Source organism: Meriones unguiculatus, chromosome 6, assembly GCF_030254825.1.
Source record: "Meriones unguiculatus strain TT.TT164.6M chromosome 6, Bangor_MerUng_6.1, whole genome shotgun sequence".
NCBI classification, from domain to species: domain Eukaryota; kingdom Metazoa; phylum Chordata; class Mammalia; order Rodentia; family Muridae; genus Meriones; species Meriones unguiculatus.
In genome coordinates, this window is record NC_083354.1 from 130527756 (window position 1) to 130540103 (window position 12348).

The following is a 12348-nucleotide window of genomic DNA, read 5'->3' on the forward strand; positions in this document are numbered from 1 at the left end:
GAAAGGCGTGTACACCCGGGATGTCACACAGTTCCTTACCCAACATTGCACTTACGGGGCAGGCTGTGGGAGGGCCTGAGTAACGCAAACTTCTCTTGATTAGACATCACGGCCAGCTTCACGTATCTCAAAAGAATAATGATTGCAACTGCAAGAGTTGGTGTGGTTACTGTGCTGTTGTCAGGAACAGGGTCTCATTCCTGTTGTGGTGTTAGGAGCCTGTGTTTACACAATAGGTGGACCTGTTGCACACGGTTTGAACATGCTTCATGGAACCAGCTTATAAGCAAAGTGTTCCTAAGTGCCGTGTGTGGAGACAGTGTCCCTATGGACTGCCCTTTCGGACTCCATCTAATGAGGTAGAAGCCATGTACTTGAAAAAGTAAGAACCATCATGGCAGGAATTAAGAAAGTTTGCAGATGTTAAGTAGGGATATGTTTCAAAGAAACCACAATTTGAAAACCAAAAAAAGATTAACCCTTTAAAGCACATAATTTGATTTTCTACATAAAATCAGCACTGGAAAGAAGCTGGAGGTACAGATGTCTCCTGATGGAAAATTTGAACTTTTGGAACTAACTGTCACTATGGATTTTGTGCTAATATTTAAATCAAGAGATAATTTAATTGAAATACGGGAATAATTAGATCATGGGCTGAAGGAATGAAAATGGCGAGCTGTTGTTCATCACACCCTGTACAGAAGGGGCTGCTGCTTGGTGGTAGCGCAGACTGTGGTGGGGGGTGAGGCAGATCTTGGAGTAGGTACGGCCCAGCTTCTTGCTTCCTATGGGAATCTGAGCCTGGGCAGATAGCTACTCGCTATGGGAAACTCTTAGCTTACAGGATTGAATGACACCAGTGTTGTGATGATTGTTAGGTTTGTTTTCTGAGGCTAAGTCTAGGTTGGATTATGTTACTTCATATTGGAATCTCTCAGTCAGTTCAACCAGATAGTGTTACTTGAAAGAGGTTGGCTTTTATAAAAATGAATTCATACCGAATTTCAAATATCTCTTGTTGTCTCTCAAGGTTTATGTGAAGAGTAGTTTGCAGAGCCATTTTCCCATTTTATAGCATTTAAGTTATTCCAGCCATGTTTATTGCACAATGCAAAGATTTAGCTGACAAATGAAGAGTCATGCGCCCTCTGAGACCTTTGTACACTTACTTAACAAACAGGGAATTTTCTAATGATTTATAGGAGATTGTGTCTCACAGTTTCTATTATTTCCAAGTAGCTTTGTAAACTTAGCACTTCTTTGGTAGGATTTCTAGGCTCTTGGTTTTATATGAATACATATATATACATATATATAATATCAACTATATATGATAATCTATATTAATTGTATTATATATATTAATCCTACAAGTAGCCAAAAACAAAATCAAAATATTATACAGGACCTATACAGGACATTTTCTGATTTGTGTTTATACCTGATGAACATTTATTAGATATAGGAAAAGCTAAAGGGAGGAATATTCTATTACTTCTTTTCTAGGAGAGGCACTTACATTGTACTTTTTAGTCTTGGTTGTAAAACATACACAGTGAGAATGCTTTATTCTAATGATTCTTAAAGACAATCTTAAAAAAAAATGCAATAGTATCATTCATGCTTGAAGCTCATAGAATGCTGATTTTTATTTTCTAGTAAACACACTAAATTAGTAAGTTGGACCAGAGCTTTGGAGAGATGCTGACAGCTCTGACAACTAAGATTACAATGTTTTATTAATTGCAGAACTAAGAGTGTTATTCACACACACACACACACACACACACACACACAACCCCATACCTTTTATTTGTATGATTTAAGGCCAAAAAGCCTGAATTTTTTTCCCATGTAGGAAGAACTTGGGCATTCATAGTCACTGCATATTCATGTTAACACTTTCCTGTCTGATTCTTAAGGAAATAAACATTCAGCATGTTCTACTTTTGACATTATTATGAAAGTCAATTTTTTTTGAGATTTTGAAAACATAGAGTATCTATTAAATCAAACAACAGATACTATCCAAGGTAGTACTATGGATAGATCACTACATTCCTCTTCGCCTCCCTAAGTTGTTAGTAGTGAATGTTCATCACGGAGGTCTCTATATCCTGGAAGTGCTAATAGTGTAAGTCACCATGACACAAAGGCCCAGCATGACTAATATTAACTGAAAGTCAAAAGCTGCTGTCATTGGATAACAGTCTAAAGCCGAGGTATTCATTGGTCAGAAGCAGCTAAATTATTGACAAGAAATTGTGATTTAGTCCCTACACTCTTGATATCATTTTATTCTTAATGGCATTACTAGGAATCAAAAATTTTCATGATCCTGGGGCTTAGTTTTTGAGTACACACATTTTTTTTTGTTATGAAACTTGAACTACATTATAGTTTATGATGGTGAACTATTAATTTATTAATTTGGATAGCATGTCATATATATTAGCATTTTTAGATTAATATTTAAACAATAATACATTCTTGTTAGGAGGAAAGACAGATTTATGGTTTAAAGTAAAGCATGTAAAACTGAAAAATACATAGAGCAAAGAGTAGCAAATGATAATTACAGTTTGTGGAGAAAATCTCTAAGAGGAAAAATTTAAAATTTTCTTAAATCATAGATGATTCCATATGCTACACTGATAATTTATTAAAAGTGTTATGAATTGTGACTGTAACAATTTTTTTCCTTGTAGTTTGTTTATATATCTGCAGGAATCTGTTCAGCATTCAGCATTTTCAGGTTTCTCTGATCTATCTAAAAGGTCAAAGTTTGATTTGTATAGTGTTGTAGTGCATTTGAAATCTCCAGTAATTGATTGGGAATTGTTTTAAGAGATAAAAATGCTTATAGTTTATATACTTAAAAGTGCTGCATGTTGAGACACTTCCACTTCTTATTTCTTAGTTTCTACTTGTTTTAATGTTCAAAACTCATTATTTAATTTGCACATAAATGTATGTCTGTCCACATCTGACCTCTACCCACAACATCCCACGGTTTGTGCCGGAGTGGCTGATAACTGATCTGCATCAGAGCCCTGTGACTAATTCACAAATGTATGTGTCTGCTGTGGGATCGTGGGCTGAATGAGATACTCCACATGTGCTGGCCCTTTGAACCTTTTCAGAGGGCCAGCATCTATACACAGGAGACCCAACAGCACAGGGCTCTCGGGCTTCTCCCTCTGTCTCCCTTTGCCTCTGCCTTTTTCTCTGGAAGTTGCCTGGTCAGGTTTTCCCCAAATCTACAGTTCATTAGGCATACAGACTTGGGAGGTGCATTTGTCCTGATGTCACCTTGAAAAGTACACTGAGACTTTAAGTCCATCCCTGTCTGTCCAACTATATTTTCTCTTTCATACTCCTCCAGAAAATGAAGATCAAGATAGATTCAATAGCCTCTTTCTTACCTTTAATTCAGGTTAAAAGTGACCTATGTGAAGTTTCTCCTCTTTCTTATTCAACATATGTAGATATTAAAAAAAATCTTAATGAACTTGTTCAGATTAATATTTATTTTTCTAAAGTTGGATTAATGTTATTACATACAAATTTATTTCACTTTGAGACCCTCTACAGCTACTTACAATGCACATGTTCTGAAGACTTGTAAATGACTAATTAGAAGTTTTTCATGAATGTACCGATAAAGAAAACAAATTCTGACAGTAGATTTCCTGGCTTCTAGCTAATCCCATTATCTTTGGAAGCAACAGCTCACATATCAGAGAAATGATACTATTTGCTTTGTAGCTTGTTTTATAGTCTGAATGAATACTGTATATCCTGTGTGCATATATATATAGATAGATATATATGAATCATTTCTTTGCATTATTAAGCACAGTACTTTTTAGATATCCCTGTTAATATTTGTAAACTAGTGTTGATACAGAGGACATTGACATGATAACAACAAATTATATAATAGTCTATCAGGATAGAACATGACAACTAGTCTGAAATATTTCTTTTAAATATCTTTCCTGTTTTCATATTATAATGTACTAAAAATCAATCATGCTAGCATCAGTACATTTTCTTCCTGTGGCTTTTTTTTCTTAGACAGCTTAGCTCAAGAATGCAATTTTTCACATTTTGTCTTGTCATCTGTTACTATCATAGAATGTCAAGTTCAGCTTACACCTTCTAATATAAGTCAGAGTTTGTTGAAATCTGTTCGTAGATTAAAAACTACCATCAAAATAGTACTTTATAATTCAAAAAGTGTGTGCATTTTTATTCAATTAAGGATGAAGCGCTTTTTCTCTATTCATAGGACTAAAATTTCATGTATCGACAATTGTGATCAAATTTTGAGCATCAAGTTTGAAGAAAGAACAGAAAAATATATAGTTTTCTACAAAGACAAAGAGATATACTAAAATAGTTTTCCCGTTGTCTTGAGGATGACAGCATGATTCCTGATGCACTATAGTGGAGCACAGAGGAACTGTCGCAGGACGGTAGCATCAACTCTGCTGTTTTCACTAACTCCTTCAAACTTGATCAAGTCATTTCTTCACTGTCATTTTCTGAAGACGCAAGTATTAAAATAAATGGTCAACAATACTCTGATGGTCTGCGTAGGTTGCTACCTTGACAAGATCTAGACTCACCTTGGAGATGTCTGGGTATGCCTGTGGGGGATTTTTCTAGGTTACCTCATTAAGGTGGAAGACAACCCTAGGTATGGACTAAATCAGAAGGGGGATGGAAGCTGAGCGCCAGTTGACACAAGTTCTGCCTTTTTGTCCACAAAAAAACTGTTCCCTGAAACTGCAAGCCCAGATAAATTTTTCCATGCTTGCTTTATCAAGCATTTTACCACATCAGTGAAAGAAAACAAAACAAAATGAAATGAAACAAAACAGCAACAAAACCCAGCCCCCAATTAACATAAAAGACCATTTCTAAATTTACAGTCCTCTGTGCTTTAGTACATGTTATATTTATATATATATAACATGTTTAATATATTTATTTTATATAACATGTTATATATATATATAACATATATATGCATGTATGTCTATCTGTGAAATATCAGGGGAGGGATACACATACATACATACCCCTGGAAAAAAATTAGGTTACAAAGGTAGATATTTCACATTTTCTCTAAAATTAATGTCTTTGGGATATGCATGGTTATGACTGACCTCTAATCACGTTACCATCTCTAGCAGAAAAGTGAGCATCATTCTCAAAAAATCATGCCAGTCTTTTTAGTAATAAAAATACTGCCATCATATGATATGTAAGTTTAAAGTCAAATTTTTTACAAAGGTAGAAAACTTTAAAAATTAAATATTAGGAACAAGAAATCGTTATTCTACAACAATACATCCATCACTCACAAGTGGAAATTTTGTAAAAAAGAAAGTTGGGATGAGTTTCAGGGTATTCTGTCTATCTTATCTCTCTGTCTTTCTATCCATCTCTCTATCCATCTCTCTATCTATCTATCTATCTATCTATCTATCTATCTATCTATCTAAATCTCTGGTCTTACATTTTCTTAGGAAAGTTATTTGTATGATTTTGAGGTGATTCCTGAAATCACTCTGGATTGATGTTTCCTATCATGTAGTTCTGAGTCTGTGGTGTTTCACCACCACCTCTGGTACACTGCCACTTTATGTTTGGATTTGTGAGCAATTTGGTCAGCCATATAACAGGAGTTTCATTAAATGTAACCTCTGAATGCAGAATATGAACCGTGGCTAGAGGGCGCAGTTGAGCTGTCTATACAGAAATTGTGGTACTTTTATACAATGGAATACTACTCAGCAATTAAAAACAAGGAAATCATGAATTTTGCAGGCAAATGGTGGGATCTAGAAATGATCATCCTGAGTGGGGTATCCCAAGAGCAGAAAGACACACATGGTGTATACTCAGTTATATAGACCTATAAGATAGTATAAAAATACTAAAATCTGTACACCAAAAGAAGATAAACAAGAAAGAGCATCCAGGGTAAGATGATCAATCCTCACTTAGAAAAACAAATGGAATGGACATTGGAGGAAGGAGAAAACAAGAAACATGACAGGAGCCTACCACAGAGGGCCTCTGAAAGACTATACCTAGCAGACTCTGTATCAAAGCAGATGTGGAGACTCATAACCAAATGTTCAGGGGAGTGCAGGGAATCATATGATAAAAGGGGGAAGTAATATGACTGGAAGAGGACATGAGATCCACAAGGACAAAACATATCAGGGTGCAGGGGCCCTCTAAGAGACTGTTTCTCCAACCAAGGACCATGAATGGATATAACCTAGAACCCCTGCTCGGATGTAGCCCATGGTAGTTCAGTATCCAAGTAGGTTTTCCCTAGTATGGGGAACAGGAACTATTTCTAACATGAACTCAATGACAGTCTCCTTTATCGCCCTCGAGGGAGGAACAGTATTTCTAGGCCACAGAGGAGGACATGGTAGCCAGTCCTGAAGATACCTGATAAGCTAGGGTCAGCTGGAATGGGAGGAAGACCTCCCCTAGCAGTGGACTTGGAAAGGGGTAGGGAGGAGATGACTGAAGGGAGAGTGGGGTTGGGAGGGAAAGAGGGAGGGGGCTACAGCTGGGATACAAACTAAATAACCTGTGATAAATATAAAAAGATAAAAATTAATTAAAAAAACATTTTCCAGCTTCCATTAACTACAGGATACTTCCAATGTGGAAATATATTATCTAAATATCATTTTACATCTATAATTCTATTTCTTATAATATATGCACAATATAAATATCAAAATATTTTTATATTTTTGTATTGTAGGTCTATATTTATATCTGCATTTTCTATGATGCATGTAATTTTTAGTCATTAGAGTCATGGGAGATTTTCACTACTTCGCACTTACTAAGTCACATATCTGATGCAGTTGTTTTTAAGTTCAAGGGCCACATATTATAAAATTTAATCTGAAAATCAATACTGTCCATGGGTGGTGATAATACTTTCTCATAAAAATTATATAATAATACATATACACATTTTTGATCTAAAAAAATGAAAATCAAACTGTATCCATTCTTGGGTTGAGGGACATCTAGGCTATTTCCAGCTGTCCCTCAGTGGAGGAATGGATACAGAAATTGTGGTACATTACACAATGGAATACTACTCAGCTATTAAAAACAAGGAAATCATGAAAATCACAGGCAATTGGATGGAACTAGAAAAGATCATCCTGAGTGAGGTAAACCAGAACCAGAAAAACACACATGGCATAAATTCACTTATAAGCAGACATTAGCCATATAATATAGGAAAAACATACTAAAATCTGTAGTCTTAAAGAAGCTAAACAACAAGGAGGACCCTAAGGAAGAGGCTTAATCCTCATTCAGAAGGGCAAACAGGGTAGACATTGGAAGTGGGAGAAGATGGGGAACAGGACAGGCCCCTAACATAGAGGACCTCTGAAAGGCTCTATCCAGCAAGGTATTAAAACAGATGCTGAGACTCATAGAGAAACTTTGGGCAGAGTGCAGGGAATCTTATGGAAGAAAGGGGGATAGAAATATGTGGAGGACACAGGAGCTCCACAAGGAGACCAAACAACAAACAAAAAGGGTGGGCTCAAGGGGACCTGCAGAGACCATGTATGGCGAGGACCCTGCTCAGATGTAGCCCATAGGCAGCTCAGTCTCCATGTGGGTTCCCAGCAATGGGAGAAGACACAGTCTCTTACATTAACTCTGTTGTCTGCTTCTTGATCACTTCTCCTTGGTTATGTGATCAGTGAGAAAGGGGATCCAGGCAGTCCTGATGGGACCTGATAGGCTAGGATTAGATAATACAGGAAGAAGACTCTCCCTTTCAGTGGACTGGGGGAGGGGAATGGGCATGAGAGAAGAGGGAGGGTAAGTGGAACCAGGAGACTAGGGAGGAGGCTACACTGTGCTAATGTAGGATAAACACTTGTAAGGTTTAAGCATTCAATCTTTGTTACTTAACATTGTTTTTAAGGTTAAATTAAAACATCTGAATGAATCTGAGGTCTTTCCATTTAACTACTTAGATGGTTTTGTAATTATATACAGGCAAAAGACGCCTATTTCTAGTCATGAGAATGACTTGTATCATTGCTATAGTCTTTCTCCTTTGTAGTGAGGAGTGAGTCACAAAGAGGGTGAGAATCTTGCCAGAGACACATTCCAATGAAATGTTTGGGGGAGAAACCTAAAATTAAAGTAGGAAGGCTGCATCTGGAGCACAGGTTCCTAAATAAATCATTTTAGGTGAGAATTTCCAGGTTCCCAGTAAGGAACATTGGGTTCACCTCCATTAATGACATCTTTTATACTCCAAACTAAAGACAAATATTTAATATACTTAATGAATTTGAGGAACCTATTCTAAGCAGAATCATACCTGGAGCAAAACTGAATATGAGGTCCTTGGTTTTACTTTTCAACACTGGTTATCTACATACCAATAAAGGTTTAGTGTTATATGTATGAAGTCTTAGACATTTATAACTTATCTAAGACTTAATCTGACATTACATATTATTAGATGAACTGCAGTCTCATTCCTCAATTACTTGTAACAATGTCAAAGGTCCTAAATATTTCATCTTATTTTAAGAGGAAATCAGTTGACCATTTTACAAAATATGAAAGAAAACTTTAATCAGACACAACATCATGGGTCCCTGCAGGAGAGCATGTGTGTGAGAGAGTATGTGTTTATATGAGGATATAGCCTGTTGTATGTGTTTTGCTTATTTTTGTATTTATATTTTTTATCAATAGGATAAAAGGCACAAAATAAATAACAATTTAAAAATATTTATTTGTAATACAAAGGAAACTTCTTCAGAGAGAGAGAGAGAGAGGGTAGATGCCTCAAAAATAATTGAGTAAATCTCTAAATTCTGTCAAAAAGCCTGATATCCTGTCACTGCCATTTTTGTACAAATTTGAAGTTGGTGATTGAAATAACAGTTTCAGGTCTTATGATTCTTACTGTGTATAGCTCTCATGACTCATGATTCATTCATTAATCTTTTAAAGAAGATCTGTGTCTATGTGAGCTTACTAGGATAAAACTCAAGCTTGTTTTGTGAATTTCTCAGTGTTAAATATTTATTCCAAATTTTTCTTGCTTCCCCTTGTAGCAGTGTGTCACAATGGGTGTGAGGGGTTTAGTTTTTGTGTCACATTGTAAACTTGAATGAATCAAGTTACTGACTCATTCTCCAGTTATACATAAACAGGAAAGATAATAATCAAGTTTGTTGTAAGATTAAAGAGTCAGTCTCAGAAAAGACCCCTGTGCCCAGATATATTTGGTTCTTGTGGAGCTCCTATCCTTTCCACGTCATAATAACTCCCCTTCTGCTGAAGGTTTGGCTATGAGTCTTAGTATCTGTTTTGAAACACTGCTAGGTAGAGTCTTTCAGATGCCTTCTGTGGTAGACTCCAGTCATAGGTCCAATGGATATAACCTAGAACCTTTGCTCAGATGAAGCCCGTGGTAGCTCAATAACCAATTGGTTTCCCATAGTAAGGGGACCAGGGACTATTTCTGACAGGAACTCAATGGCAACTCAATTGACGTCCCCACCCCCCAAGGGAGGAGCAGTCCTGCTAGGCTACAGAGGAGGACTTTGCAGCCAGTCCTGAAGATACCTGATAAACCAGGGTCAGATGGAAGGGGAGGAGGTCCTCCCCAATCAGTGGACTTAGAAAGGGGCAGGGAGGAGATGAGGGAGGGAGGGTGGGATTGGGAGGGAATGAGGGAGCGGGATACAGTTGGGATACAGAGTTAATAAAATGTAACTAATAATAAAAAAATTAAATTAAATTAAAAAAGATTAAAGAGTTAGGGGTGGATATTGAACAAAATTTATATAATATTTTCAGAATAAGTGTTATATTTTCTGATTTGTCCCCTCCATCCCAATATAACTCCCAAAATATACAAGATAAGTAAAACATTGATTCCAAGTAACTTAATGTTTAATAGAGAATGTGCCATCTTTAGGATTTGGGACCAAATGAGTTGAGCTCTGTCTATAATAGTTTTCAACAAAGTGACCAAAGGAAAAACCTAGGTCTGACCAAACCAAATCCACAAGATACAGAGGGAGCTAAACTTGGGGGGACTGGGGTGCCCAGAGGTCACAGGGCAACATACTGGAGAGGAGAGGTGATGGCCAGGGGAAGGGAAGCAGCCAAACAGATCACCTGGAGGATATACTAACTGGTATTTAGGAAGCAATGGCGTGAGTATCTGCTCCCCCACTCCAACCAGACAGGAGAACCTCTTTTTCACAGGGTATTTGTGGAGTACGCAAAGTTATCCATCATAAGTGGCCAATAACTAGCCCCAAACATAGCACTATGTGTTTCTGCTTAACAGTTCTTAGAGGTCCAAAGAACTGGACTGTTTTTAAGTGACTTAACAATGGAGCTCCATAGTACTTATTGGAATAAATAAATAGCTCATACCCCAAATGGTAAAACTAATCATATTTGTCATGCATGGGATTGCATCGATTGATCAGTCAGAAAAATGGTGGCCACACAGCATGAAGACACGAGACTAGATCTTTAGCACTCACTTAAAAAGGTGCATGTGGCAACATAGACATTAGACCCCGAGTTGGGGAGGTGGAGACAGGAGCATCCTTGGGGTTTACTGGACAGGGCTGTCTATCTGGATAAGCAAACTCCAGGTGGAGACTCTTTATCTACAAATAAGGTGGAAAGTGAACAGGGAAGGCTCCTGGCTCCATGCACATGTCCACACACAAGGATAGTTCCTCTAGAGTATGGAGTTCATGAGTGTGGAAAGAGGCACAAAAGAACAATTCTGAATAAAGTGAGAGTTCAGTGCATGTAAGTGAATTGCAAATATGACACAGATGTTAAAAATAGAAAATAAAAATATTGAATAATTATAACTATTATTTATGCTCCAAAGTTGACACTTGGAAGGTGTTTTTAAAAACTACAAGTGAACTTCTAGAAATTAAAATTATAATAGATAGATTGAAAAAGAAAATAAACATAAGGTTACAAGCATATTAAGTATTATTGAATAAAACCTAGGTCACAACAATAGAATGGATATACACATGAATCACAGAAAAATAGAATTTTAGAATCAGCAGAATGTGCAAAATCATAATCTATATTTATTGTGAGTATATTAAGGGGAGGAATAAGCAAAAAAGAGAAAAAGAGAAGAGAAAGAAAAAAAGATATTTTCCTAATAATTTGGTAGGAATTATGCAAGCCACAGATTCAAGAACCCAAAGATCTCTCTCTCTCTCTCTCTCTCTCTCTCTCTCTCTCTCTCTCTCTCTCTCTCTCACACACACACACACACACACACACAAACATACACACACAAACACACACACACACACACAAACACACACACACACAAACACACACACACACACAAACACACACACACACACACTCACACACACCAGAGATTATCATCCCCAAGATAGACCAACTCAAATTGGATAAGCAAATTTTCAAGAGAACAATATTAAACAAAGACAGCTTATATATCAAGGAATCCGGATAGAAAACACCTTGAAATACTACAAGGGAACAAAACCAAGTTAAATAAAACAGTTAACTTAGAATTTCACACTCCCTGAAAAATGTCTCTCAAAAATGAAGCAAAAACAAATAACTATTTAGGCTTGCAAAGTCCGAATGTTTATCTTTGACCTTTTGACACCACATGGAATGTTTAAAAGCATTCCAAATACTGGAGGCAACCTGCCTGTCTCCCTATGTGACCAGGACAACACACTCAGATGTGTCGATAGATGGAATGCACTTTGTAAAACATAAGAATGAACTGGGCTGGGGAGATGACTCTGTGATTACCATACAAGCATGAGGGCCTGAGTTTTAATCCCTAGAGACAATGTAAAACCTGGGCATGGTAGTACACAGAATCTCACCGCTGACAAAAAGAGGGAATGGCATGAGTCCATTATACACCAGCCTAAGGAAAGAAAGAGCAGAGTGATGGTGATATGGGGTCTGGGAATCCTACAAAGAAGGAAGGATGACAAAGACTCCAGGAGACATCATTCAGAAGATGAAGAATATTTTAATGTTTCTGATTGCAGTGTTGGTTTCATATGAATGCCAAAATTTACCAGTCCCTGTTAAATACCTACTACTAACTGGATATTTTGAAAACCTCAAAAAGGATGTCAAAAGTAGTATATTGGAGCTGGGGAGATGGCTCAGTGGTTAAGAGCACTGACTGCTCTTCAGAGGATCTGGATTCAATTCCCAGCATCCCCATGGCTGCTCACAACTGTCTGT

The 12348-nt window shown here is 37.0% G+C and overlaps 1 protein-coding gene across 1 annotated transcript in view; it reads left to right on the forward strand.

Moving 5' to 3' along the window:
* The window catches only part of Mmp16 (matrix metallopeptidase 16), a 255964-nt gene that overhangs the window by 1646 nt on the left and 241970 nt on the right, over positions 1-12348 (forward strand). The gene's annotated exons all lie outside the window — the stretch shown is intronic.